An 11863-nucleotide genomic window follows, 5' to 3' on the forward strand; every position below is an offset into this window, starting at 1 on the left:
ACTTTGAATCACTGTCGAAAGACTGACCTAATGAAAATAACAGCTGGCCACCTGGGTAGATTTCAGATAGGCTAGTGACTAGTGGTATAGGCTAGATTGTGTTGTGAGACTGATTGTAGGCCTACTTCAAGATTGTTTCATTCAGTAATATTATGTAATTACTTAATCTTTATATCACTTTTCAAAATCCATGTTACAAAGTGCTTCACAGAGTCATACAATCATCAGCTTTTAAAAAGAAAACTGATATAAAAAACAATACAGTGGTACACCTTTACAAGAGTAAAACCAGTTTTGTTTTTCAAACATCAATTAATGACTGGAGATTGGGAAGTTGCACTGGAGGTAGATCTGGTCTTAACACTACACTAGACAACCTTAAAACCAAAGAATCAAACAGGTCTGTCCTCACACTCTCTCAGGGAATTGACTTGGTGTGGTTGGTGCATAGGACATAAAACAACAATATATATAAGTAGAAACAAAGTATTGAAATGTACAAAAGAGCAAATATTAACAAATTAGCAAAAATGTTTTACAGATAGAACAATACATTATTTGGGCACGTACAGGGCTTAGACGGTGACTGATCACAAGCGAAAGCACTTCTAACAGTAGTTACTACAATGGTATAGTTCATGGCCTCATCGCTGAACAAGTTCAGTATGGCTTTCACTTTGTGTCTGTCCTCCTCTGAGAAGCTGTCAGGCTGCAGCACCAGTAGAAATACACGAGGCTCTGGAGCAGACAGGGCCACACACTCTTTCACTGCCACCGAGAGCTCATGTTGTGTGTGTTGGGGATGAAACAGGTCAGTAGTGTTAATGACTGTGATGGGTCTTCCCTCCACCTGTCCTCTGACTCTCTCACTTACATGTTCTTCACAAACCTCAAGGGCTTCAGTCTGAAATGCATCTCTTCCAAGGATGAGGTTTCCCACTCGGCCATTGTCTAGTCATTCTTCCCCATCAACACAAGCCTCACTGCAGAAGATTAAACCATTTGCAATATAACAGTATAACCTTAATTCACATTTAATCTAAACCACTGGAATTAAGATTGAACAAAATTAAGATAATCTCCTGAAGAAACTATGAATTTTGGCATATTTCTCTGTTTGTTTTCAGTCGAAAACAGCCTCCGTTCAAATACGTGCTAAAATAACCAGACCCTCCACGATTTAGCAATTTGTTTAAAAGTTACAATTTAACGTCTTGTTTTCCTCTATTTTATGAGCAAATTAATTACATGAATTAAGGCAGTAACAAATGTGATGCGTCACGAAACAACTTACTGTTTGGTGGTGCTTCAATACTGCTTTTCTGTTTTGATTAAAATGTCAACTTTGGAATGTACTTTTCATGTGAGCTAATAACCGATGCCAGAGCATTAGTACTTCATTTCGTCGTCAGCTGAAAAAGGTGGATGTTCCAACCTAAGCCTTCGATCAGACAAATTATAAGGCAGAAGAGCAAAGCTTCCGGCTCAAGTTTCCCAAAAAATTTAACTTAAATTCAACGCTTCACTTAACATAAGCGTAAAACAGTAGACTAGAAGAGCTAAACATCTATAGCAATACCACACACACACGTCAGGTTCACCCACAAGGCGGCACAGAAAAACTACACGCACACATGACTACAGAAATCCTACCTGTTTGTCCTCTGTAGTTACGTAGCATTACCGCATGAGGGGGTAAGATGACCGGTTGAACTTCCAGTTCATCAACATAGCTGATTTAACTTTTTGATATGAGAATGATTATACCTGATATGCCCCCCAAAAATAAAATAAAAATATATGCTTACCACTTCATCCACATGTTTTGTTTTCTTCCACAGCAAGATGCAAAGGTGGAATGCAAACTAAAATTAGGGTCACATGACAAAAAAAGTGTATGGTTGCCCAGATACAGGTGGTGGGCTTACTTTTACTGTCAACGCTAGGTCTTACCTGCCCCCAATGAAACACACACATCTTTATACGTATCTTTATATTAACGAATGGGGTGTGTAACAATGTAAAAATAAAGCTTAGTGTCTTTAGTGAACTTCCCCAAATTCCTGCTGTATTTACGTTAATATTTTTTGGGTTCCACTACTGGTTTCAGTATGGTTTCTGATGGGGCGATATTTGGTGTTGCACACCTCAAGACTTTCCCTTGCTTTTGAAGTCTGGAAAGGGGTAAACAGTGTCTGAATCCTCCGTGAATGAAATTCATTAATATTGTGTATTTTGCAATGTTTTCCATGACATGTGTATTTTTTTTTTTATGTAAGATTGTCCTCTATCACTTCCTCTATTTGCATTGCGTTAAATGTGCAAATTAGCGTTGTCAAATGTTTGAAGAACTTTAGGCAACGACTTTTGGAAGAAAGCAGGGCTGAGATCCAGCAAGCTTTCCAGCCAACCCAGGACCTTGACAATGATAAGGCAGCTGGAGGGGAAGGTGTGGAGATGGAGAATGAAGCAGAGGAGAAGAAAAGAGCTCTGCTTCAAGAGGAACATGAGAGGAAGGGAGAGTATCAGAGAGTAAATGACCTGATGAAAATCAAAGCCAAAGTTTGAGGAGGGCATTTGGGGCAGAAAAGGTCAGACAGACCTAAAATAGAAACTCTGTTGAGAGGATATAGCCTAAAGGCCTGTTCAGGACTTGTTAACATGTGTTCTGTCCTTTTGATCATAGGTCCGAAAGGAACTGGCTGCTATGCTGGTCCTCATGTCTCAAGTCAGCATTCGCTTATTATGTAAGTGTGAACACCATACTGACCATTCAAAGCCATTCACACACAAAAATGTATTACCTCTAGAAAAGGATATGGGATATATCGTCATTAATTTAAGCCAATTTTTTTATGCCAAAGCATATGAGCCACTGAAGCAGATACGATATGTAGGATGTAGGCAAGGGAATCAAGGGTGAGACCAATGGTTTCTTTGTCTCTCAGTGATAAATCAGGGTGTCAATAGTACATCCACATACATCATCTCGAAGGGATCTCTTGATGTTATCACCAACCGCAAGGTAAATTACCCACTAACAGAAAAATCCTCTGGTTATATTAATCTGTTTCTTTAGGCCTGGGAAAAAATGTAAAAGCTTGTCAGTCATGACATTCAGTTGATTTGGGATTTTAGAGTTGGAGGTGCTGGAAGTCAGGAGTAAAAAACTCTGTATGCTTTATCTATCCAGGGTAAGATTACTACCCTGCATAAGGGAGAGAACTTTGGGCAGTGATTAATAAGATGCCCCAAGACACCTCAGTCATCATGCAAAAGCATGACTGTCACTTCCTCAGAGTAGGAAAACTGGACTTAAGCATCTGTGCCTGACCTTAAGGTAAGATTCCCAAGAAGAAAGGGTCCTGAATTATAGTAGTGAAAGCAGCATGGGACTGGAATTATACATACATGTGTTTGGTGTCTTTTAACATTGTGCACTTTGTACATTTGTACGGACTGAGTTGTGGATGTTTGTGCATGTCTTGACACACTGGGTGTATTGAAGGTTGTGAATGCAGACGTGGTGCATGTGGAAGGGAATGGCAAACCTGCACTGATCCTTCAGAGGAGCTCCGGCCAGGTGGTTACCCCAGATGCACCAGAATATGCATCTTGCAGCAACAAGTAAGTATTCTGGTTGTGCTTACCTAGTGATGAAATGTTGTATAAACAATAGAAAGCAAACACACGTTGTGTTGTGAGGGGACTACTAGAGCTATCTGAGTGATGTAAACTTATTTAACTATGCAACCTTCAATTTATTGACCAAAATGAGCAAGGTAATGATTACTTTAATCCAAGCGATGAAGTGCTCTATGGTCCATTCTCTCTGTCTCTGCCTCTCATGAAACCTGTTGTCTCTTTCAGCTTCTTGGTGAAGTTGGCAACACCAGCCAAGATACTGCAGTTCATGCTTTGCTCAATTAAACTCATCCGATGACCGAATGGGTAAGCCACTTTATGTGTGAAGCTAGTTTTTTTTGTTTTTAATTGATGACATTACATTATAGATGACTGAAATTTCTCTGATTTGTTTTCATGTTGGTGAAGAGAAAAATGAATGAGTGATTATGAGAGTTGTCTTTGCCTGCAGATCCTTTTGTGTGCAGTTTCTTGCTCATGCGTCGCGTCTTTATGCCGTTTGAAGAGCTGTGCTCCCCCCTGCTGAATCAATATCCTTCCACACCAACTTTCACTGATATGGATCTTTTATAGTAACATTTAAGCAATTGGATTTTAGAGAAATTACTTCACTAAAAGGTTAAGGGTTTTCTGTCTTTCTGAAAATTAAACAAAAGTATCCACGGTTAGTTTCGGTTGGGTCAGAGGTCACATTTCCTTAATGATCATTTCACTTTCCATGCCGAGTCCTCACAGCGCTCTGAGCTGGAGAGGGGAAGCCTCCGCCCTCAAGATAAAAGAGAGAACTGTGAAGCTTTTTGTCCAGTGGGTGGCACTGTATGGCCTGCTGTTGAGGGACAACCCTGCAGTGGTTCACCTCCTTGAGGTAATAATGTTTCCCATCTTTGGTTCCCCTTACCCACAGTGAGTGTGTGTGTAGTCTAATAAAGTTAAATGAAGCAATCAAGAGAGGGAAGACCTTCCAGGTAGTTGTTATGTTTTTGTTGTTGTTTTTCATGAAGGGCCATGCACATCTACGCATGCTGAGAGGATACATAGTGGCAAAAGCAAAGCCCTTAACAAAGGCACAACCAGCGTCAGCCCTCAACAGTGGTAGCAGCAGCAACAGCAGCAGCCCTCAGCAGTGGATTTTCTGAAAGAGTGCCTTCTTGGCTTCTGTTCAGATGGAGCATTGGTGATGTTAGGTAGGAAGACAGGGGTGGACAAGAAGTTGAAGGCCAGATATCCTGCAGTGGTTGGCTGGCACTGCCTTAATCATAGGCTTGAGCTGTCTGTTGGGGATGCAGTCAAGAGCTGTGTGGAGATGAATCACTTCACCAGTTTCCTAAATAAGTTATATTGTCTTTGCAATCAGTCACCAAAACATCTCAGAGAGCTGGAAGAGGCTGCATCTGCAGTGGGCACACAGTTGTGCAAAATAGGGCGTGTGTTGAGTGTGAGATGGGTGGCCTCCTCTTTCAGGACTCTTGTCTGGAACATGTATGGTGCTTTGCATCAGCACTTTATAAATACCAGCAAGGATGCGACAAGAAGTTCAGTGGATAAGTCCATGTATCAGGGGCTTGCAACTAAACTAAGTTCAGCTGATTTCATCTTGAATATTGGACTTATGTTTGATACATTAGAGGAGCTGAAAGACTTGTCGAGATGGAACTGGAGTTCCTCATACGACGCTTTAATGAAGTGTTCTACTGGCTGCTCACAGAGCTCTGCCCGTCTGCTGAAGAAATTCATCACAATCGCCATGATGTGCGTGCTCTCGAGGCCTTGTGTTTTGCTGGTTTAGTTTCTTGTTGAGCCTTAGTTACATTTTTCTATTCTTTGTAAATAAATTCACGATTATTGTTATTCCTTTGTCTGCCCGTTTGTTAAAACTTTTTGTCATGTCATTATGCCCTAGACACGGACGTCACAGACACATCACAACACACACACCATAATGCCCCATCCAGATTAATGTCATCGGCTACACAGCTAGTGAGATAATGGTTTTCTTGTGTAGCTGTGGAAAAGGAACAGCATTTTAAGATGGAATGATATTTAGTCACAGTTTGCTTTAGAGGCACTTAATGGAAACTTCTAAAACTATCCTTGGCAGTTCAAAACTTAGTGAAATATTTTAAAATGTATGTTTGTAGTTTAGTGTTTAGGCTTAGGGGCCGTTTAGTGTGTGACAGTGATGTCTCATTATATCATCCAGAGGCGAACCACTGAACTGTCTCATTTTCTTAATAAAGATATATTTTGCATAATCATAAATGCATTTTGTTCTTCTTTATACTTGGTCAAAGTGGAGTTTGCCAGTAGGAATTGCTGTGTGCTTTGAGGATATGCATACCGTAATTTCCGGACTATTAATCTTGGTTTATACATTGATTTTGTTACATATCTGCAGCCCTGTGGTTAATACTCTGGTGCAGCCTGGGAATGCATTTATTTGCATGTTAGGTTGTTAGTAAGGCACACAGTAACTCTGCTAGGTAAAGCGTGAATGGATATCTCTTACCCTCTTTCACACATGAATCCCATTAATGTATCAGATATTTCAACATGGGATAGATAGCTAAATTGTATTTACACTCATTCTTCCATAATGATAAGGGTAAAGTAAAGGGTGTCCTGTATTCCCACCCAATTGCATTTAACAGAATGCTGAGTGTGAACACACCGCCAGAGGTGTAAAACATGCGAGTTAGCCGGTTAGCCTAGCTATGAACCATGGCTGTCAGTATTGTTTGAAAAGTACTGAGGACATACATGGGATTTTACATAATCCTACCTGTCGCTGGGCTATTGCGTGTCTGCCTGTGTTATTGATGAGCGTAGCCCAAATACAAACCACATTTAAAAGGTTATTGGAATTGTGTAGAGTTGAGCCTAAATGTAAAAAATTAAAAATCTAAATAAAACTTTAAGCAAAATGTCACCAACCCGGTGGTCTTGGTGTAATTATTAGCACTGCCACGTCCAGAGCCAGAGAATGTAGGTTTGAGTCCAGTGCAGGGCTATGCTCACTTATATAAATAATGGTTATGTGATGATTCATTTAGAGATGTCTGTATTCATCGATGTAGGTGTGTTCTGTATCATTTGTTCAACACACTCTGGCACAATTTACTGTGCACTACTTTCATTCCCATGTCTGATCTGTGTGGTTAATGCTTGCTCTGCTGCTGTTGAGCAATCACACTTCACAATCACATCTCTAGTTATTGTTGATGTTATTGTGTTAAGGGCACAACATGTATTATTTAGTGGCATCTAGTGATGAGGCTGCAGATTGCAACCCACTGAATACTTCTCCTTTCCAAGCATGTTGGAGAAGCTACGGTGGCTGGCAGGTGCCATAAATAGGTGAAAGGCCCTCTCTAGTGCGATCATTTTGATGCTTGCTCGGCCATGGTGGTGGCATGTGGGGTGAGCTCTCTGTGTGCATTCCTTTGACGGTTCAACCGCCAAAAGGTAACAGTTTTTAAAGAGCAGGTGGCCTACATTTCTAGAGTTTTCTGGATCCACCACAACGTGCACGTGTGTGTTTATATGTGAGTTTCCTTGGACAAGGACTCAGGCAAGACACATGAAAGACCTTCACACATGTGACCCCCATGGTTTGTTTGTGTGTGTGTGCGTGTGTGTGTGAGAGAGAGAGAGAGTTCTTTTGTGTACCTCTATATATGAGTTACATGTGAGTGTGTTTTTTTATTTGGTGATATTCATTAATTAATGAACATTCAGTTATCCTGCTGAATCAGATAAACCAAAACCCCTTTGTAAGAAAAAAGGAAGTTTATTCTGTGGTTGATGTAGCAATCTGCTTGCGTAAGAAAAAGGACGTTTCTTTTGTGGTTGATGCAGCAATCAGTCTTTATTCCAGTAAAGGGCAGTAACGAAGCACCTGGAAGACATACTCTGGATTTTTGGAGCTTGCAATAAAAGCAGTAACCCTGTTTTGGTCGCCTCATTCATCAGCATAACTACCTAAAACGGGAATAGATCAAGAAATACAGTCAAGAAACAAAGCATCAACACGATTAAAATTGGATTACCCGGTTTCTGCTCTGAGATTGCGACAAGTACCTAAGCAACTAGGCTAGGCTACTGTATTTTGTCATCCAACTGGTAATACTACAATGCCAGTAGAAAATACTTGGGAAGATAATTTCAGTTGTCATTCGCCAGACCAGGTGGTTGTACTTGTGTTAACCAGGAAATTGTGTAAAATGATAAAGAACAGTGTTGGGTAGGCTAAAGGTTGCTAGCTAACAGCATGTAGCTCGCTAGCTGGTAGCTAGCTATTAAATGGCAATCATCTTTGCTCTGATAATGAAGATGTTTATTAGTTTTCACCTTCCAGACGACATCGTTATTAACCCATCCCCTTCTGAAAATTAAATTACTATCTGTGCTTTTGGTAGGCTTTCAGTTTTTGAGGTGTGTAGGGGGACGGATTTTCTATTAGATATATGTAAATATCTCCAAACTGGAGCTCAGGCAGGGACTTCTACGACGTTACAGAAATACAAATATCAGCGGGTGCAGTAAAGGGATCACAGGTTCCCAAAATGTAATTTTTTTCTAGATATCTCTGTCTGGCTATTGTGGTATGGTTATGTGATGATTCATTTAGAGATGTCTGTATTCATCGATGTAGATGTGTTCTGTACAATTTGTTCAACACACTCTGGCACAATTTACTGTGCACTACTTTCATTCCCATGTCTGATCTGTGTGGTTAATGTTTGCTCTGCTGCTGTTGAGCAATCACACTTCACAATCACATCTCTAGTTATTGTTGATGTTATTGTGTTAAGGGCACAACATGTATTATTTAGTGGCATCTAGTGATGAGGCTGCAGATTGCAACCCACTGAATACTTCTCCTTTCCAAGCATGTTGGAGAAGCTACGGTGGCTGGCAGGTGCCATAAATAGGTGAAAGGCCCTCTCTAGTGCGATCATTTTGATGCTTGCTCGGCCATGGTGGTGGCATGTGGGGTGAGCTCTCTGTGTGCATTCCTTTGACGGTTCAACCGCCAAAAGGTAACAGTTTTTAAAGAGCAGGTGGCCTACATTTCTAGAGTTTTCTGGATCCACCACAACGTGCACGTGTGTGTTTATATGTGAGTTTCCTTGGACAAGGACTCAGGCAAGACACATGAAAGACCTTCACACATGTGACCCCCATGGTTTGTTTGTGTGTGTGTGCGTGTGTGTGTGAGAGAGAGAGAGTTCTTTTGTGTACCTCTATATATGAGTTACATGTGAGTGTGTTTTTTTATTAGGTGATATTCATTAATTAATGAACATTCAGTTATCCTGCTGAATCAGATAAACCAAAACCCCTTTGTAAGAAAAAAGGAAGTTTATTCTGTGGTTGATGTAGCAATCTGCTTGCGTAAGAAAAAGGACGTTTCTTTTGTGGTTGATGCAGCAATCAGTCTTTATTCCAGTAAAGGGCAGTAACGAAGCACCTGGAAGACATACTCTGGATTTAGCATGCAGATCTGAACCAAAAGCATCTCCAACTCTAGCCATATATACGGTTTAAGACACCTCCTAAGCTTTTAATGTAATTGAGCTAGGCTTCAAATGCAAATAAGTCTGGCAACCTTTTGCTGTTCTGTATGATAATCAGGTTTCTCTGACTGAGATGGTTCTCAATTATGGGGCGCCGTTTGTAAAATGTTGCACGTTCGAAAATCCTGCTCAGTTTTGCTACATTTAGCATTTTCATATGGAACAAAAAGCACGACAATATTCGAATGTCACTTTTTCAAGCATTTAGAGAGAAATTCATGTAAATTCATGCGATAACTTTTCCAAGGATATTTTTTGGCAGTAACACAAAGTTGTTGAATAATATAAATGTTTCATCTAAATGTAAATGTTAAATATAAATGTAAATGTTAAATATAAATGTAAATGTTAAATGTAAATGTTAAATATAAACGTAAATGTTCAATGTTATATATAAATGTTAAATGTAAATGTTAAATGCTAAATGTAAATGTTAAATGTTAAATGTAAATGTAAATGTAAATGTTAAATGTTCAGTCTACATGTCAGATTTGAAGACTGAACCTTACAATATTTACGGTAATTGGCTTTCATAGTTTTCACGTCACGTCAGAATTACCAGCTTGCTGGCAAGAAAATACACTCCACAGCTGTCTACCACTGGAATTTATACTGGAACTGACCATCTTTCATTCAAGATTATTTATTATATCCGCTTTAAAATTGTCTGACATAGGTAGTAAAATGCCAGACAGTTGTTGCTCGGTTGGCTGTTCAAATCGGCGAGGAGACAAGCCCGGCTGTTTCCAGCTGATTGTAGACGTCTTCTGGGTCAACTTTTCTCAGGCGGGCAGTAAACTAGCCTTCTTTTTGGAGCTTGCAATAAAAGCAGTAACCCTGTTTTGGTCGCCTCATTCATCAGCATAACTACCTAAAACGGGAATAGATCAAGAAATACAGTCAAGAAACAAAGCATCAACACGATTAAAATTGGATTACCCGGTTTCTGCTCTGAGATTGCGACAAGTACCTAAGCAACTAGGCTAGGCTACTGTATTTTGTCATCCAACTGGTAATACTACAATGCCAGTAGAAAATACTTGGGAAGATAATTTCAGTTGTCATTCGCCAGACCAGGTGGTTGTACTTGTGTTAACCAGGAAATTGTGTAAAATGATAAAGAACAGTGTTGGGTAGGCTAAAGGTTGCTAGCTAACAGCATGTAGCTCGCTAGCTGGTAGCTAGCTATTAAATGGCAATCATCTTTGCTCTGATAATGAAGATGTTTATTAGTTTTCACCTTCCAGACGACATCGTTATTAACCCATCCCCTTCTGAAAATTAAATTACTATCTGTGCTTTTGGTAGGCTTTCAGTTTTTGAGGTGTGTAGGGGGACGGATTTTCTATTAGATATATGTAAATATCTCCAAACTGGAGCTCAGGCAGGGACTTCTACGACGTTACAGAAATACAAATATCAGCGGGTGCAGTAAAGGGATCACAGGTTCCCAAAATGTAATTTTTTTCTAGATATCTCTGTCTGGCTATTGTGGTATGATCTGTGTTTGATGGCGATCGTAATTGAGTAGGTTGCACTGCTCGACGATTTCCACTGTTGGTCGACACATTTTGCCCGCAAGGTATCCCTGGTAGTGTTACTGAAAGCTATGAATTACCGTAAATATTCTAATGTTCTGTCGTCAAGTCTGACATGTAGACTGAACATTTACATTTACATTTACCATTTACATTTAACATTTACATTTAGCATTTGATATTTGTATTTACATTTAACATTTACATTTAACACTTATATTTAACATTTATATATAACATCGAACATTTACGTTTATATTTAACATTTACATTTAACATTTACATTTATATTTAACATTTACATTTAACATTTAACATTAACATTTAGATGAAATATTTATATTATTTAACAACTTTGTGTTACTGCCAAAAAATATCCTTGGAAAAGTTATCGCATGAATTTACATGAATTTCTCTCTAAATGCTTGAAAAAGTGACATTCGAATATTGTCGTGCTTTTTGTTCCATATGAAAATGCTAAATGTAGCAAAACTGAGCAGGATTTTCGAACGTGCAACATTTTACAAACGGCGCCCCATACTCAATGGCCTACCCCATTCCCATACTATGATTAATTGCAGTCACTCACACCTCAGTTTGCTTCCTGACCCCAGCGGTCAGCGGAGCAAATCTAGTGTGGGGGCCTTTCCTTTGTTACTATGATAAGATTACCATTTTGGATATTATGCTGGCCAGCTTTTGGTGGTCACAACAGCTGCTTGATCATGAATCTCATGTTCACACACAGGATATACTGTAATTTCTTACACCTTGTTTACAGAGAATATAAAAAAGACTGAAAACACACATTTAGCACTTTGACAAATCCAAAAGGGTCTATAAAGCAACTAACAAAATAACGTCACTGAAGTTAAATCACAGAGACACCTCCACATTGACGCTCATTAGCCTACTGCATCTACGGAGACATCAATTACTATATGATGTAGTCAGTAACAGCCTATCCACCCACAGAGAACAGGAAGAGAGAGAGGAAAATTGAATTGAAAGCCTTTATTTTCATCGTATTTGCATACAACGCAATTTGGAATCCGTAGTCAATTATGTCCTGGCGGCTGTAGACGTAGCTTGCAATGCATATCT

Source organism: Clupea harengus, chromosome 4 (assembly GCF_900700415.2).
Source record: "Clupea harengus chromosome 4, Ch_v2.0.2, whole genome shotgun sequence".
In the NCBI taxonomy this organism is placed as follows: Eukaryota; Metazoa; Chordata; class Actinopteri; order Clupeiformes; family Clupeidae; genus Clupea; species Clupea harengus.